The 18,962-nt window shown below is 47.0% G+C and overlaps 2 non-coding genes across 2 annotated transcripts; both read left to right on the plus strand.

Moving 5' to 3' along the window:
• The first annotated feature begins 10,198 nt into the window (after positions 1 to 10,198).
• On the plus strand, positions 10,199 to 10,280 carry trnas-uga (transfer RNA serine (anticodon UGA)). The gene has a single exon. It is a non-coding gene; the product is annotated as a tRNA-Ser (tRNA).
• A 419-nt stretch (positions 10,281 to 10,699) lies between these two features.
• trnas-uga (transfer RNA serine (anticodon UGA)) lies at positions 10,700 to 10,781 on the plus strand. The gene has a single exon. It is a non-coding gene; the product is annotated as a tRNA-Ser (tRNA).
• The last annotated feature ends 8,181 nt before the right edge of the window (positions 10,782 to 18,962 follow it).

An 18,962-nucleotide genomic window follows, 5' to 3' on the forward strand; every position in this document is an offset into this window, starting at 1 on the left:
ATCCACAGCTAAGATAAGGATACAAGACACACTTCACTAGCTAGCTACACGTGAAACGCATAGCTTTATGCTACATTCCTAGCGAACCCATTAAACCTTGGTTCTGAACTTTTAGAGGTCATGCATTAGTCTCACCACAAGTGCGACAAAATGTCACAGAGCCTCGGCTTAACCTGACCTTAACGTTCCAGCTTACCAAAGACTATGACAAACAATGGACACTATGAGAAACCACCTCTCATACCCCTCCAACCACCCACGAATGCCGTCTGCACCCACCGACAACCAATGCCCCAGACAACCGACATCAACCGGCACATGCTGCGTGCACAAGACAACATTTAGCGTTCTGCACCTGATGCCATCACTGCGCCACAGCTTGTGGTGCCACAGTGCAAAAGGGGGGTCATGCCAATGTATGCCCATGACGCACCATGTGCTGAACACCGCAGCACCAGAGACACTTGCAAGACACCGAACCGAGTGGCATCCCGGCGTCCTCAAAAGCGGAAAGACTGTCCTAGCCAACCAAGGACGACACTCGCTGAAATTTTTCCTCCCTTTCTCTTTCTCTCTCCCTTTCACTTTTACCAGGATGCTGCTGTGCCTCCAGCCAACCAGAGGGCAGCCGCAATCGGACATCTCACCAGGTCCGGCATCAGGCATCGTCCTAAGGGAACAACCAGGACTCCTTTTCTGCCGGACCCGCACTCAGAAAGTGTATGTGCCACCTGATCCTCGCAACGCCTACAGAACACAATACAGCTGGGTAGGGGCCGATGGACAGAAGACGCCCTCACTCACGCTGAGGCCGATGTCGAGCACATGCTCAACGAACTTGAGAAAATGACTATCACACAAGCGGAGTTAGGTGGACACAACCACCGCTCCAAACAGTTCCGGGGAGCTTTGCCCGGAGCCGCCGCCACTCTGTTTAACACTTGTATGTCCAGTGTGAATACAGTGAACCTAGCCACCGTGAGGCGGCATGCAGCCCGAAATCCAGACCGAGATTCCACAGATAAAAGAGCAACTCGCAACACAGAGTGCATCCCTGCAGACCATCGACAAGACACTAAAGGGGATTGTGGTAATTTTCAACACTCACAGCGTTCTGCTGACCCAGACAGTGAACTCCATGAAACAGCTGTTTACTGTCTTCCAGAATGACTTTGCTCAAACTCAGCTGGTAACAGCCCTGATGACAGACACGCTGCTGGAGGTGAACTCCTCCATTGACAGCCTAGCCATGGGTAGAATTCCACCGCACCTGATACCCTTAAGCCTTGTGCAAACCGTGCTGGCTTCCGCCATCACCACGCCAACTGACTCTCTACAAATACACCTTGCCCACTCGCTGGGTAGGGCCATCCCACTCTGTGTCGACCACAAGCAGAGAAAAGGGGGCTTTCTCCTGAACTTACCCATCACAGTCAAGCCGAATCCACCGGCTCAAGAACATTGGCAATGTCAGATTCTGAAAGGTAACACTCACATCAAGATCCGCACGCCGTACGTGATTGACTTGCACGACAGCGACACTAAGCTGTCCCCAGCTCCGAATCCACACATGTGCACACTGACCAAAGACATTCACTATCTCTGCCCTAACAAACCCTTCCTCAGAGACAACACTGACGGAATCTGCGGGCTGCAGATCAGCGACACCCGCTGCCCTGCCGAAGCTAAGCCTCGCACTCAAGTCATCAAGCCCCAAGCAGAGATTGTAAGTGGCAGGTGGCTCATTAACACTCCTGTGCGCACAGCTGCACTCACTTACGACCAGAATGACACTGACACCTGTGTCACCTCGCTCCACCAGAGCAGGTGAATCCAAGTACCGAAAGGTGCCATCCTTCACCGTGACAACCTGGCATGGTACCATCTTCCAAGCAAAGACCACAAATTAGAACTGGAAATCCCATCCTTCTCCAGTAACCACACTTTCACCCTAACTCCAGAACAGGAGTTGTGGTTTGCGAAAGGGGGGGGTCCCAGCTAATTGACATTTATCCTATCGACACAGCCCTCCAAGCTTTGTCTCAACTGCCCTACTTAACCACCACACCTGCTGTCCAATCCTGGATTGCGGCCGACCCTACGCTGGGTACCTCTATCAACCACACCCAGACGCTCGACAGTCATCCTGCGCAAGAGGCTCAACGAGGTGCGAACATCTACAGCCAAGCCCACGGGACCCTCAGGAAGAGGGTACCACGCTGGAGGCTGCGTCGAACTTAATCAAGCTGAGCCCTCAGCCTCAGCCTGAGAGCACCTGCTACCCGATCATCATGATTCACCTGTCATCCGTCCATTGTGATGATTGTTGTCCGATTAAGTCCACACAGGGACTTCATAAGACAAAAAGGGGGACTGTAAGGACTGGGCTAAGTGGGTGAATCTGAATAACTAAATACATCCTGATAAAGACCAAAAATCTCTGAATGTAAATTAACCCAAACACACACACACACACACACACACACACATTCCCCCAACAGTGAAGACCACACTCAGGACAGAGCGTGGTGTCCGATTACAAGACATTTTATGACTGATCGGAATGTCCCAAAGGAAGTGGATTCCAAAGCGAAAAGAAACTTCTTTTCTTTAAAAGACATTTAACCAGATATATTCAATGTGTTTTTATGTGTGTCCATTTGCCCATGTCACATTGGAATGACTATGATTTTATTGTAGCTTAAAGTGAATTATAAATACCTTCATTATGCATTTTAAATATAACTGTCTATTCCCATAACTTGTACACATAGTTCTGGACACCTCCAGAATGCTTTCGGTGTGATCAATCAGAATACGTACAGTAATATCCAGTAAAATATAGTTTACTATGTTTTCCATCTTTGGAGTGAAAAGAGACCAAAACTAACATCACTGGTGTTCTTAGATAACAGCGTTTACGACCCAAAGGAATGTTCACAGAACTGTGGCTCTCTCTGAATTCTAACCAAGGAGGAGTAATGAATCCTGTATTCATATATATATACATATATATATATATATATATATATATATATATATATATGCTTTTATATATCCACTTGAGAATTTTATGAACAATGTATCTAATTTCCCTATTTCATGAGTTGCCTTTTTGTGGTTTGGTCTATGTTTCTCGACAACTCTAATGCGATAATGTTTTAAACTTTGCCAACTAATGTTTAACCAAATCCATTTGTGGCAAGTTTGGTCTCGATAAACTCCAATCTTCATTCCCCATTTGTTAATTGACATTACATTTTGCTAAACTTTGTGACACATTAGTATTATAAGAATTGTGAAGATTCTTCTCTTAAACACCCAATGAAACTAGAGATTTAAATGCCTGGTTATACCACAAAGGGTCATAAAATCTCCCTCCAAAGGGACAGCTCCTGATTGGACCCTCTTCCAAAGAAGGCGGAAACGTCAGGTCTTCAAAAGGACTGAATACCAGTTTATCGCGCTCTTACTTCGCCTGTCCTTGTGTCATAATGTAACGTCTCGCCTCCGGGCGAGCTCTTCGCCTTTCTCTTATTTGTGTCTAGTTTGTGTTTTTCAGTCTTAGATAAGTCTCCGTGTTTAATTCCAATCGCCGTGTGAAAAGAACACCGCGTGACATGTCTCTTCAGCAAATCCATCTACAAGGGACCTTTAAACGAGCGCGCGCTCGTTTTGAAGGAGGAACACGCGCACGTGACCACGTGGCGAGAGACGCACACACGCTTCTTCACCAGCCATGCAAAGATGTGACGTTAACTCCGCGTGATTTCCCCGTAGAGATCTTTATTTCTTTTCTTTGTTCTTTGGCAACCCACATCTCTTTTCTAGCTTGAAGTGAGCAGATTTTTTGTGTAGGTGAAGACATTGTTGAACTCCTTATTGCCATCACAATATATTAGCTGAGTGGATCCTCTGCTGCTCACATCGACATTAATGGTTGGCCCCGGTGTTCTCTGCTGCTCACATCCAAAAAAGAAAATAGCATGTGACTCACTCACAGTGTAGTTTTGGCAGAGAGCTTAAGGCGATGGACTCAAAATCCTTTGGGGTATCCCTGCACAGGGTCGAACCCTGCCAACTACGTGGCTCTTTGTCTGCTTGCGACAGGAAATGTGACATCCAAGATCTTTGTACGAGCTGCTTTTTTCTCTAACATGGAACATTGGGCAACCCACACCTTAACAGAATCTGGTATTTCAGATCACTTCCCTATTAGATTTGAGATCAGTGTTATACCACCCGCTAGTAAACCTGTCTCCTCAGCCTCTAGACGCCGCCTCATAACACCCTCTTTAGGTGTAGAGTTCGCTTTGGCGTTTATGGGCTCACAGTTTCATTCAATGAATGGTCTGGTCTCTCCTTGCTTCCCAGATAATGTTCTCTCTGCGTTTCATTCCACAAGCACCGACATTTTAGACTCTATTGCCCCTTTTCGGACTAAATCTATTAAACCTAAGGTGGATCCCTGGTTAAATGTCAACACAAGGGCTCTTAGTTAACACTGTAGACAAGCCGAACGAAGGTGGAGGAAGGACAAACTATTTACATCACTAGGTTCCTAGCTGCATATCAGAGGGCTGTGAAGGTGGCGAAGATGCACTATCTTTCTTCGGTCATAACTAGCAGTTGTCATGAACCTAGAGTTTTATTTAATACCATTAACTCTGTGTTGAAGCCATGTACCTCTGATCAGACAGAGGTTTCAATTAGTACATGTGAGAAATTTCTCAGTTATTTTACTGACAAGGTAGCATCTGTCAGGCAAAACTGCAGTGCTAATTTTAATGTGTTTGTTCCTACTGCTTCTGTGCTTCCTGCTGTTTTTGAGGATTTCAAGCCAGTTTCGTTTGCGCTGCTTTCTGAGATAGTGCAACACATGAAACCCACCTACTGTTCATTAGACATTGTCCCAGCCAGGATAGTGAAGGAAGTTTTTAATAGCGCCATTGGGTCGAGTTTACTCACTTTAATGAATTCTTGTCTTGGTCTAGGTTGTGTCCCAGCTGCATTTAAACATGCTGTGGTCAGGCCGCTACTTAAGAAGCCAAATCTTGACCCTTCAGTATTATCTAATTTTAGACCAGTTTTTCATCTGCCTTTTCTGTCAAAGGTTTTGGAAAAAGTTGTTTTTATACAGTTACAAGCCTTTATGCAGAAACATTCTGTGCTTGAAAAATTTCAATCGGGTTTTAGATCACGTCACAGTACTGAGTCAGCACTGCTCAGAGTACATAATGACATTGCCTTGTCTGTGGATGCTGGGAATCCTGCTGTTTTAGTGCTTTTGGACCTCACAGCGGCGTTTGATACGGTGGACCACGCAGTCCTCCTATCTCGCCTCGAGCATTGTGTGGGTATTCGAGGTTTGGCCCTTCAATGGTTTAGCTCCTACTTAGCAAATAGGAGCTTCTCAGTTATGATTGGTGAATGCTCCTCGCCAGCTGCTCCTCTTTCTTGTGGGGTACCCCAGGGTTCAATTCTTGGCCCAATCTTGTTTTCTTTATATATGTTGCCGTTGGGAAGTATTATAGGAAAGCACAATCTGTCCTTTCATTGTTATGCTGATGATTTGCAGATTTATTTGCCTTTAAAACTGAATGATAGTGTCGCACTTGACTCCCTACTTAGCTGTTTTGATGATATTGAGTTGTGGTTGTCACAAAATTTTCTTAGTTTAAACAAAGCAAAAAATGAGTGTATCATCTTCGGTAACCCAAATGGTTCAGCAGTGAGTTTGGGGGCTCTGGCGCCATACCTTAGGCCAGCTGTCAGAAATCTCGGGGTTATTTTTGATTGCAACATGAAATTTGACAAGCAAATGATCAATGTTGTCAAAATGAGTTTTTTCCAGCTTCGTCTTCTAGCTAAAGTTAAGCCTTTTCTTAACAAGCATGATCTAGAAAAGGTGATTCATGCTTTTATTAGTTCGAGGTTGGACTACTGTAATGCTCTTTATGTTGGTTTAAATAAAAGCTCCATTGCACGACTTCAACTTGTGCAAAATGCTGCTGCTCGGTTTTTAACCCTCTGAAACCGACGGCATCGTCGACGACGCCACACGACTCCTCCGATAAATATTGATATTATTTGATGAAAAATTGATCGATTTCCTTACCGTTTTTTGCAGCAGAAAGCTAACACGCTAGCCGTCACGGGGGTGTATTTGGTGTCTTTCTAGCCTTGTCAGAAGGTTTTCTATCCAGCCTGGAACTTGTGCGTACTTTCAGAGTGTTTCAGAAATAAATCCATATGTGTATATCCCAGTTTTGATCTCTGAAGTCCATAATTTATAAATTTTCCGTCATATTTGCTGCTAGCTTGATGCAAGCTGCCATTTTGGACATCTCGCGATGCTTTGCGTGAGGTTGTTGACCAATGACAGGCTGATCCGTCGTCCACGTTGGTGTGCGTCATTACGCATGAACCAAGGGTGATATTTTGGAAAGAGAGAGACGCACGGCACAGTGGTTTCGAGGAGAGAGAGAGAGAGAGACGCACAGAGAGACGCGAGTTTTGAATAATACACAGAGAAACACGGAGAATAATGGATCCTCAGAGATTGAGAAACATGGATGTAAATCAAGCACTGGCCTTTTTTGATGCCATGGAGGATGATGGATTTTCTGGAGAAGAGAGCTTTTTGACTGATGAGGAACTTGATTACCAGAATCGTCTAGACCCTGCTGAAGAGTAAGTTACATTTATTTATTTACTGTAAAAGTATAAAAATAAACAAAAACTAATATGATAAAATATACATTTTCTAAATATGGAAAAATAAGTTATGTAAAAGTAGTATTTCGTTTTTCTGTGTGTGTTACAGAGTAGTAAGAGTTGTAGATTACACTCTTTGTCTCTCAACCATTGTATGTCTGAGTTTATTTACTGTAAAAAGTATAAAAAAAGAAGAAAAAACTAATATGATAAAATATAAATTTTCTAAATATGTAAAAATAAGTTCTGTAAAAGTAGTATTTCATTTGTTTATGTTTGTTACAGAGTTGTGGATTACACTTTGTCTCTCAGCCATTGTTTGTCTGAGTTTACCTAGAGATACAAACAAAGGATGTTGTAGTGGGGGGTTGGTCACACCTTTTACCTGTGGAGAGAATAGTGGGGGGTTGGTCACACCTTTTGGCTGGAAAGCGAATGGTCATATTATAGCTGTGGTGGGTTGGGGGTACAGTAGCAATCTCAGCCATTGTAATCTTATGTGAAAAATCAAATACAAAAACAGTAATTGATCTAATTTGTATGATCTAATATTTTGCTTTATTTATTTGTTTTACAGTTGTGATAATGATGAAGACACCAGCCCACCCACCCAAGCCAGACAGGAAAGCTCCCATTCTTCCACTGAGGAGGGCCCTTCCACTTCTGCTGCAGCATCCCAGCAGCTGCCAGGAATAGGTCATGGACGGCTGCAGTCACGGTCACGAGGGAGAGCGCGGTCAAGGTCAAGATCCAGATCCAGATCCAGATCTGGCAGCTTGAGGGGTCGACAGAGTCCTAAATCATCAAGGTCGAGATCTAGATCACCACAGCCAGCAGCCCCAACTCCATCATGGAACAGTGAGAGTCAGCCAGACATCCCTCCAGTGCCCAAAAGGTTCGTCCCAACAAGAAAGCCAGGACATCAGCTCAGCCCCACATCCATTTACACACCATTGGACCTTTTCAAACTCTTTGTCAGTGACAGTGCAGCAACCACTCTGTGTAATAACACAAACACAAACGCTGCAAAAAACATTGCCAGTGGCAAAAAATATTCCTGGAAAAACTTCACCGTTGAAGAATTTTTCAAATATGTAGGGCTGACTTTCTTTTTTGCACTGGTGAGACTGACAAATATCCGGGACTACTGGAGGACAAACACCATTTTCAGCCTACAGTTTCCCCACTCAGTGATGACACGTGACAGGTATCAGGTAATTTCCTGGAACATCCACATGAGCGACCCTGATGAAGATGTCCACAACGACCGGAAGAGAGGGACACCAGCTTATGACCGGCTGTTTCGTCTAAAGCCCCTTTTAGATGACATCATACATGCATGCAGAGCATTTTATCACCCACGGCAGAACCTTTCAGTGGACGAGAGGATGGTGGCAACAAAGGCTCACACTGGCATGACCCAATATATGAAGGCGAAACCAACTAAGTGGGGCTTCAAACTTTTTGTGCTGGCAGACAGCAGCATTGGGTACACTTTAGACTTCGCTGTATACACGGGGAAGTCTGTGTTTGCTTCTGGTGTAGGACTGGCATACGACTCGGTTATGTCCCTCATGAAGAAATCATCCCTAGGGAGTGGCTACAATTTGTATGTAGACAACTTCTACACAAGTCCAAAGCTATTCATGGATCTGTACAGCATGAACTTTGGAGCATGTGGCACCTACAGGGACAACAGACGAGGATGCCCCCGCACAACAACAAATGCCATGAACAAAAAGGATCCTAGGGGTACCATCAGGTGGATCCGTGACGGCCCTCTGGTTTTTGTAAAGTGGATGGACACTCGGGAAGTCTCTGTCTGCTCCACAATTCACCCGGCCTTCTCTGGCAACACAGTTCAGAGAAAGGTAAGAACTCCAGATGGAGGCTGGAACACCAAATCCATTCCATGCCCAACCCCGGTCACTGAATACAACAAGAATATGGGAGGTGTTGATCTTTCTGATCAACTCATCCAATACTACTCAGTTCACCATAAAACAATGAGATGGTACAGGACACTGTTTTTCCATTTTTTGGACATTGCTGCGACCAACAGTTTTTTACTTCACAAGGAAGTTTGTGCAGAGAAGCAGCAACAGCCCATGACCCACAGGGCTTTTCTGGAGGAGCTGTCAGCCCAACTCTGTGGTGTTACAGTTGCTGTTCCTCCCACCCAGCAACAAAGTAACCATGTACCCGTCCAAACATCGGAACAAACTGAAGCAAGCAAGAAGGCCACATATGGTAGAAGGCAATGTGTGAACTGCAAACAGACAAGGCAGGTGAAACAGGCCACCCCCTGGAAATGCAAAGCCTGTGATGTGGCCCTCTGTGTGATTCCTGATAGGAACTGTTTTGAGGCTTGGCATCAGTGATTTTCATGAGGCCCAAAACGCCTGGACTTCCTTTGGAAAAATGTAAATATTTTTTGTTCTGTTCAAGTTATAATGTTCATTCCTGTGCTCCAGGACTCCAAAGACTTGAACAAACTGTTTTCCAGAGGAAAATTGCTTAGCTTTTATTTATTTGTGTGTGATTTCAATAAATATTTGAGTGATTCAATTTCCGATTTATTTTTTCATTTGTCTTTGTGGTCCCATAACTTATTTTACATTCAGGTGACATCAATGAAACACAAATAAGCTGAAAGTTCAATTTGTCCTGAAAAAAAAGATGTGTGTCAATTGTCTGTGCACAAAAGTGTTGATGTTTTACAAGCTTTTTTAGTGAATAACACCAGACGAAAAATTTATTGTAAAAATACCCTTAGGTCTCAGAGGGTTAACAAATACACCGAAGCGTGCACACATCACTCCCGTCCTCTACAATTTACATTGGCTTCCAGTGCAGTTTAGAATAGATTTTAAGATTTTGCTGTTCGTTTTTAAGGCCCTAAATGCCCTGGCCCCGGAGTATTTGACTGAGATTTTAACTCTACGTTAGCACAGCCGGTCATTACGGTCTTCAAACCAGTTGGTTTTAGAAGTCCCAAGGGCAAAGTATAAGCGATGGGGTGATCAGGCGTTTGCAGTTGTTGCCCCGAGACTCTGGAACAAGTTACCCCCTGATATACGTACAATTACGGATGAAACTGTTTTTAGGTCCTAACCCTAACCCTAACTTAAAACCCACCTGTTTAGAATGGCTTTTAATTTTACTTTTCTTTTTTGATTTTCACTGTTATATGTATTTATTGTATGATACGTTTTATTTTTTATGATGTGAAGCACTTTGGATACCTGACGGTTGTGTAAAGCGCTATAGAAATAAAGTTGATTGATTGATTGACACCTCTTTTCAAGCCTGAAGTGAGAAGGTATTTGTGTAGGTGAAGACGTAGTTGAACTCCTTTTTGCCAACACAATATGTTAGCTGAGTGGATCCTCTGCTGCTCACATCGAAATTAATGGTTGGCCCCGGTGTTCTCTGCTGCTCACATCGAGAAACGGAAATAGCACGTGACTCACTATCAAGAGTAGTCGTGGCCGAGAGGTTAAGGCGATGGACTTGAAATCCATTGGGGTCTCCCCGCGCAGGTTCGAACCCTGCCGACTGCGTGGCTCATTGTCTCTTTGCGAGAGGAATTGTGACATCCTTTGTACGAGCTGCTTTATTCTCTAAAATGGAAAATTGGGCAACCCAAATCTCTTTTCAAGCTTGAAGTGAACAGGTTTTTGTGTAGGTGAAGACGTTGTTGCAATGCTTTATCTGAAGAGTGGCATAGGGATCCTCCATAGGGAGAGGCTAGTTGGCAATTCAGCACTGTATTGTCATCGGGTCCAGGCGAAGGTCCTTCGTCAGATCTGGAACCGGCAGGCTGCGGGAAAACCTCGGGATAAACAAAGACACTAAAATTAGCTTAGATGCCATTTTTCTTATGATGTAACGAGTACAACAGGATTTAACATCCACATTGATGGTTGTCCTCTGCTGCACACATCCAGAAAATATAATAGCATGTGACTTGCTATCAAGAGTGGTCGTGGCCGAGAGGTTAAGGCGATGGACTTGAAATCCATTGGGGTCTCCCCGCGCAGGTTCGAACACTGCCGACTACGTGGCTCCTTGTCTCTTTGCGAGAGGAATTATGACATCCTTTGTACGAGCTGCTTTATTCTCTAACATGGAAAATTGGGCAACCCACATCTCTTTTCAAACTTGAAGTGAGCAGGTTTTTGTGTAGTCACTCTCAAGAGTAGTCGTGGACGTACCCTCCGGCGAATGGACAGCCTAACTATTCCTAACCATTTGTTAAAAGTCCTAACACAATCTAAATAAGTCCTAACAATTCCTAACACAGGTCCTAACACTTCTAAATTACGTCCAAACAGTTCCGAACAGCGAGTCCTAACAGTTCCGAACAGCGGGGCAAAACAGCCATTGGCTGGAGGGGCCAAAACAGTCATTTGCCGAAACATAGTCTCGTGACCACCGTGTAGCGACAATGAGAATGAACCAAACACAATTGAAGCTTTTAGGTGACTGTTCATACATAATCCCACAAAGAGTCTTCACATTCCAGAATCAAATCAACAGACCCAGAGCCATAGGCTCCAGAGAATCTTCAACCGAAAGGACCTTTTATTGTTTAACTAAAGGAAGAACGTTGTCTATGTTTTATAATTTGGCAAAACAGATCTGTTCAGAAATGGTAAAACAAGATGCCCTAACGAGAGGTCACCTGACCCCTGCGACTAACAGACTACGTCTTTCTTAAGGAACAAGGTCCCATGACAGAGATGTAAAACAGACTTCCCCCTTCATGAAGACCTTTGAATGACCTCATTGTTGAGACCTCTTAAAAACCACAGAGACAAGAGACTTTTCATATAAAAATGCATACAATCATCACAAAACAATTCTTGACGAACTTATAATCAAACATCGTTCAACTACATAATTCTATATTGTGTCCATGACCCCTGTATGTGTCTATTATGCTTAATCACATATAAGTCATCTTATTGTTGTAACTATTACCTGTGTGAATGAAAGTGTATCGTGTTTCCTATCATTATGCTCATATATTATTAATTCAGAAGGTGGCTTGATTGAAATCTGTGTAAAAATGTTTATGTTCTTAAAATGGAAATTATGTCTAAACTGAATCCTCTGTTTGAGCTGATGAGTAAGCAGACCACAGATAACCATGATTCAAGATGAGAGAAAGGGGGGGCAGCAAGTTCCTCCAGCAAATTCCTCAAGGAGGCGGGACAAAACACTTGAGTTTAAAACCTCAAACCCGAACAGAGTTAAGAAATAAGACTTTAGTAGAATAATGCGCTAGAAGAATAGAACAGAAGTCGGGCGGGCTCTCTCTCGAAGAAGGTCTCGGTAGAACAACAGGTCGGGTGGAGCAGACGATGGTTATAGTAACCATGTAGACGCTTAGAGACAAAGAACCCAAATTAAGATCAGAAGAACATGGGTTAACCTGTTAACCTTCAAGGCCACTTTTGAAAAATCCCCAGAAATGGCATACCCAAACTTAAACAGATACAGTTCATGAACCCTTTGCACTAAAAGCACAAGTATGATCTCATTTGAAAGCTGACACCTAGTAGTTTATTGTAAATGTAGAAATAATTATTGTCATAATGAAAAAAAAATGTTTAAATAGCTTCAAAGTTTTGTAAAGTTATTAGAAATTTACTTTTATGAAACATCTTCATAAAAATAAAATTGAAGTTGGCCCTGGAGGAATCTAGAAATGCACTGCAGCTAAAGCCATATGTGTGACCATTTTATATTTAAAATCTGAAAATGATAAGTCTAAAACTCTGTATTTAGTTAAATGTTTTTCAAGATCATGTCAAATTACTTTATTTTGATTAGACTCTAAAATGCAAACTGATGTTTAGTCATCTTCTGAGTCATCTAATCAGTCTATTGTCTCTATTATTTTGTGGTGCAAACGAGCCCCATTCAGAGTCAGTCTCTCCCTGCACACATTTACACCTCTCCAGACTGGTTATGGCTCTAAATATGCATTTCTTTTGTCTGCATTATAGCTACTAACGACTGGCTATTCACAGGCTATTCATAGGGTTTCAAACCCTAATTTCTTTTATCAAAGTTCTCACTAAATATTTGAAACTGGTATCAAATGCACTGAAACATTTCAGTAAGCATTCCTATTTAGAAAAAAATCATAAAACAATAACTGCTGGTGGCAGGTGCACCTGGGCTAGCTAGCATGTTAGCTTAGCACACCATCAATACATGACCATTTATGAGATTAAAACCATGTTTGTGCTCCAAACTTACTTTATAACGCAAGTCGAGTGTTTTAAATAATCTTCTGTGATCTAATTTGGCTTCAGATAAAAAAAAATCCGACAGAAAATGTATTATTTATAGTGTTCTGCACGATGATGAAATCTATATCGATTAGCATTACATTATAAATATAATCTATTATTATGAAATACCTGGCATGGCTTGAAGAACACAGGTAACTCAAATATCATTGCAATCATGTTTATTGTCTTCAAAACATCTTTATCTGCATGTTACAGCGATCTCTGTCAGCTACTTTCTGTATCAGGACGTCCTGGAATGTCACATGACTATGGGTCTTCTTCGTGATCCATATATGGACTGTTATTGTGCATATAGCGCCCTCAGGCTATTGGTATGAATTGAAAACACAGCACATCTCAGTAAGAAGCGATCATAATGATTACATCGACGCATTTGGGTATAAATTCAACAAATATTATTCCTGTCTATAGAAATATGATGTGAATCTATGAGAATATATCAATATTTCTCCAAGTCTGCACATTTTTGAGCTAAAGCCCTGAGGGACGATGTTTTGCGAATGGCTGTCATGACGACAGCTTGGAGTGTTTTTTATGAATGGACCAGCTGACGCTCATAATTCATATTAAAGGTATCGACTCATTTTTTCATTTCATAACTCCTGACACAAATTAAGACATAACTGTCACTATAAGTTTCTCAGAATACAATAGTGGTCAAATACTGAATCTTGAGTATTATATCTTTTTAATGATGTATAGTTTGTCAAGGTATAACATTAAATCTGATAGTAAATTTGAACTAAATAAAAAAAAAAACGCTTCAGTGCGCCGACGCTCTGGAAACGGTTAACAGGTTAAAACAGATTTATTCAAGCCATCTTTTCACCTTCCTTTCTTTTCCTTTGTTTTATTTTCTCGTTAAAAGTCTCGGTTCTGAGTTAAGTTTTGCTGCAAAGTTTCGTTTTAACATTTCAACTGCAAAACCAGCTTCCAACTTCAAAGACTTTCATTCATCCGCACCAACACACCACGTGTCTGGCTGTCCAAGATCTATCCAGGCACACGAGGACACCAGCCAACGAACAAGCTCGGGAAATGTCTCGGTTACGTATGTAACCCTCGTTCCCTGAGTAGGGAACGGGGACGTTACGTCGGATGACGACGAATGGGGTTTTGCCTGGGGTTTCGAATGACGAACGCCTATCGACTTCGAGTATTACAAAACGAGCCAATGGCAAAGAAATGCCATGGGTCTGCGGAATTTGCATAGCGTATCTCCGCCTTACCTCGTGGGTATAAAAGGAGTACGCCGGCAACAGGCAGATATGTTTCTTCGCTGAGGAACCAAGACTGAGCTCAGGCGATCCCCGCGGTACAGCGGAGAGTGGCAGGAAGACGTAACGTCTCCGTTCCCTACTCAGGGAATGAGGGTTACATACGTAACCGAGACGTTCCCTTTCGTTGTCACTCCGAGTTACGTCGGATGACGACGAATGGGGTTACCAGTCTAATCACGCCACCTTCTCAGCTGTCTTCCAGTGCCCTGCGTAAATCTGAGATCCCTGTCGTGAGACTGGCACGGACGAAGGACTCCTATTTAGCCCAGGAATACCAAGGTACACTGGGGAGCATATCCCAAAGTTTAGGGGAAATATGCAATTACTGCCAACCCAGAGGGGGGGACTTAGAGAATACACATATGACCCGAAGGAGACATATGGAGAACACTGGGGTGTCCAGCCGCAGGTGGAATATTTCAACCCCAGGGGTGGCAAGGTGGCTTGCCAAGGGAAAGACACATGCTCAAGAGGCTTACAGTGGAAATACACATGTGGGGGTCGCTCAGAGGAGGGACCGTGCACACGGGAGGCACCTAGCCGACCCGCAGGCAATAGACACTGGCGCCGACATCAGGAGTGCTGGAGGAGCTCAGGGCTTTCGGGGAAGCTCACCTGAGGAGAATATCGCACGTATCCAGTCCGTGGAGTGGAATGGCGAGCAAGCGAAGACACCTGAGCGGGTCCGGTACTAGCTGGTTGAAGCGAGTACACGAGAGGACACTGGCTCCTCTCGGAGATTATAGAATCTGGCGAATGTGTTAGGTGTCGCCCAGCCTGCAGCTCTGCAGATGTCTGTTAGCGAGGCGCCATGCGCTAGAGCCCAAGAGGATGCCACACTCCGGGTGGAGTGGGCAGTCACACCAAGGGGGCACGGTCGACCTTGCTGCTGGTATGCCAAAGCACTGGCGTCCACTATCCAGTGAGACAACCTTTGCTTTGAGAGAGCCTTTCCCTTCAGCTTCCCACCATAACAGACAAAGAGCTGGTCTGAGGTCCTGAAACACTGCGTCCTGTCTACATAGGCGCGGAGAGCGCGTACTGGACAGAGCAGTGCAAGGCTGGGTCTGCCTCCTCCAGGGGCAGCGCTTGCAGGTTCACCACCTGGTCCCGGAAGGGAGTGGTAGGAACCTTGGGCACGTATCCAGGCCGGGGTCTCAGGATCACGTGAGAGTAAGCCGGCCCGAACTCCAGGCACGCTTCGTCAACGGAGAACCAGGAGCGCTGTCTTCATAGACAGGAATTTAAGCTCAACTGATTGCAGGGGCTCAAATGGAGCACTCTTCAGGGCAGTTAGAACCACTGAGAGGTCCGAAGAGGGAACGAGAGGAGGGCGAGGCGGATTTAGTCTCCTCGCTTCTCTCAGGAACCTGATAACCAGGTCGTGCTTCCCCACCGACTTACCTTCGATTGAGGTCATGGTGTGCGGCAATAGCGGCAACGTAGACCTTCAGGGTGGAGGGAGACAGCCTTCGCTCCAGCCCCTGTTGAAGTAAGGAAAGCACAACGCTGATCGAGCATCTCCGGGGGTCTTCTCGGTGAGAAGAGCACCAGCTGACGAAGAGGTTCCACTTCAACGCATAGACGTGTCACGTGGACGAGGCCATAGCGGAAGTGATGGTAGCCACCACCGCTGGTGGTAGGGTACTCAAACCTGCCTCGTCCCATCGAGGAGCCACACGTGGAGGTTCCAGAGATTGGGACGAGGGTGCCATAGGTGGCCCCGTCCCTGAGGAAGAAGGTTCTTCCTCAGAGGAATCGGCCAGGGAGGTGCTGTCGCGAGGAGTACTAGTTCGGAGAACCAGGTCCAGGCGGGCCAGTACGGCGCGACCAGAATGACCTGCTCCTCGTCCTCCCTGACCTTGCGCAAGGTCTGCGCAAGAAGGCTCACTGGGGGAAACGCATACTTGCGGCCCTGCGGTCAGCTGTGCGCCAGAGCATCCGTGCCGAGCGTGCCCTCGGTCAGGGAATAAAACTGGGCGCAATGGGTCGAGTCGTGGGAGGCAAACAGATCTATCTGTGCGTCCCCGAACTGGTCCCAAATCAGCTGTACCGACTGGGGATGGAGTCGCCATTCTCCAGGGAGTGGCTGAAGCCGTGAGAGCTCGTAGGCTGCACAGTTCAGGGCTCCGGGGATATAAATGGCATGAAGCGACCTCAGATGCTCCTGACTCCATATGGGGAGGTGGCGAGCGAGTTGCGACAAACGGCGGGAGTGTAGACCACCTAGATGGTTGATGTACGCTACAGTGGCGGTATTGTCTGAGCGGACTAGTACGTGTTGGTTCTTTAGCACGGCCCGGAAGCGGCGCAAAGCAAGACGTACGGCCAGCAACTTGAGGCAATTGACATGCCACAGGCGACGGGGTCCTGTCCAGGAGCCCGCGGCAGCACGTCCATTGCACATGGCACCCCAGCCCGTGGAGGAGGCATCTGTCGTTACAACAACATGCCGCGAAGCTCGTTCCAGGGGCACTCCGGCCCATAGAAAACTGAGGTTCGACCACGGGGTGAAGGTCTGACGACAGGTCGGAGTAACTGTTACTCGGAGGGTGCCGTGTTGCCATGCCCACCTCGGGACTCGGTCGCGAAGCCAAAGCTGAAGCGGTCTCATATGAAGCAATCCGAGCGGCGTTGCCGCGGCTGCAGAAGCCATATGCCCCAGGAGCCTCTGAAAAAGTTTCAGTGGAACCGCACTCTTGCCCTCGAACTGTCTCAGGCAAGTCAGCAGTGACTGCGCGCACGCTAGCTCGTAAGCTGCGCGGACATGGCGACCGAGTCGATATCCATACCGAGAAAAGAGATCCTCTGCACGGGGCAAAGTTTGCTCTTCTCCCAGTTGACCCGAAGGCCCAGACGAGCTAGGTGCCGAAGCACTAGGTCCCTGTGTTCGCAACCTGAACTCGAGAGTGAGCTATGATCAGCCAGTCGTCGATATAACTCAGGATGCGAACCCCGTGTTCCCGAAGGGGAACAAGGGCAGTCTCGACGACCTTCGTGAAGATGCGAGGAGACAGGGCTAGCCCGAAAGGGAAAACCGCGTACTGGATGCCTGCCCCTGAAAGAAAACCGAAGGAACGGTCTGTGTCAAGGAGAATAGAGACATGAAGTAGGCGTCCTTCAGGTCGATCGCTGCAAACCAATCCTGGGCCGTATGCATTCGAAAATGCGTTTGAGCATCTTCAACGGCATCCTGTGAAGGGAGCGGTTCAGCACGCGCAAGTCCAGGATTGGCCGTAACCCACCGGTTTTCTTGGGGACAATGAAGTAGGGGCTGTAGAAGCCGGACCTCATCTCGGCTGGAGGGACAGTCTCGATTGCACCCTTCGCCAGCAGGGTGGCAATCTCTGCTCTCCTGATGGGGGCATAGCCACCGACAAAAGTGGAGCGGACTCCCCAAGCGGGGAGGAGACCGTGCGAACTGAATCGCATAGCCGAGCCTGATGTTCCGCGCGACCCAGCGGGACAGACGGGGAAGCTCTAACCAGGCTCCCAGGAACTGAACCAGCGGGATCATGCAAACCACAGGCGTCCCCCCGGAGGGGCAGCGAAGCGGAGTAACTGCCCCAGACGTGGACGGCATAGCGGCTCGATGTGGGGGCACAGTTAGCAACCGCGCCCTGGCAGAGGGTCCAGGGGAGGACCAGGCTGGTCATCCCGCGGGGGCCTGCTCTGCCAGGGGTCTGGCGACAGAGGGGGACAGGGTCGAAGCGGTCCGTGGACGGCACGCCATGTCAACCACCTCTGGGACAGAGGGGGACGAGGAGAGTACGGCTTGTGGGCGGCGCTCTGTGATGTCCGAGAACTCTGTGCTCAGAGACGGGAGAGTCAGCTCTTTGGAGAATAAGGATTCTTCCCCGGCCCTCCCCCGGGTAAAGGAGTGGTCCTGCTACCAGCTCCTGGAAAGAACTGACTCCCATCTCTGAGGAGCCCAACTCAAGAGCGCCGCTTAACCCGGCGTGTAGCGGGGTGCGGGGCTGGAGAGGACTGTGGCGTCCGACCGCGGCCTCCAGAGCCGACCCGGGTGAACGGGCGGGGTGGGAGCCGTGGGGGGGGCGCCCTCGGCGGTGGGCAGACCGAGGGATCTAATCGGACGGCGGGGCCGTCGGGACAGAATCAACCTCAGTCTGCTCCATCGCCGAGGAGCCCGTCTCACGAGCGCCGCTTAACCCGGCGTGTAGCGGGGGGCGGGGCTGGAGAGGGCTGTGGCGTCCGCCCGCGGCCCCCAGAGCCGGCCCGTGAACGGGCGGGGTGGGAGCCGCGGGAGGGCGCCTTCGGCGGTGGGCAGACCGAGGGATATGAGCGGACGGCGGGGCCGTCGGGACAGAATCAACCTCAGTCTGCTCATGGGCGGCTGAGAGCTGTTGGGCAAGCCCTCAACCGCACCGCCGAAGAGGCCGACCTGGGATATGGGAATGTCGGACAGACGGGTCCGCACGACATCCAGCACATCAGACAGGTTAAGCCACAGAATGGTGAGCATCACCTGACCCAGGGAGCGTACGGCCACTTTCGTCGCTCAGAGAGCAAGGTCAGTGGCGGCGCGCAGCTCAGTGAAGAGCCCTGGGTCAGTTCTGCCCTCGTGCAGGTCCATGAGCATCTGGGTCAGGTGGACCAGCAGAATGACCATGGCATG

This window comes from Siphateles boraxobius, unplaced genomic scaffold (genome assembly GCF_051911475.1).
Source record: "Siphateles boraxobius isolate OS27281-9 unplaced genomic scaffold, OSU_SipBor_1 7, whole genome shotgun sequence".
In the NCBI taxonomy this organism is placed as follows: domain Eukaryota; kingdom Metazoa; phylum Chordata; class Actinopteri; order Cypriniformes; family Leuciscidae; genus Siphateles; species Siphateles boraxobius.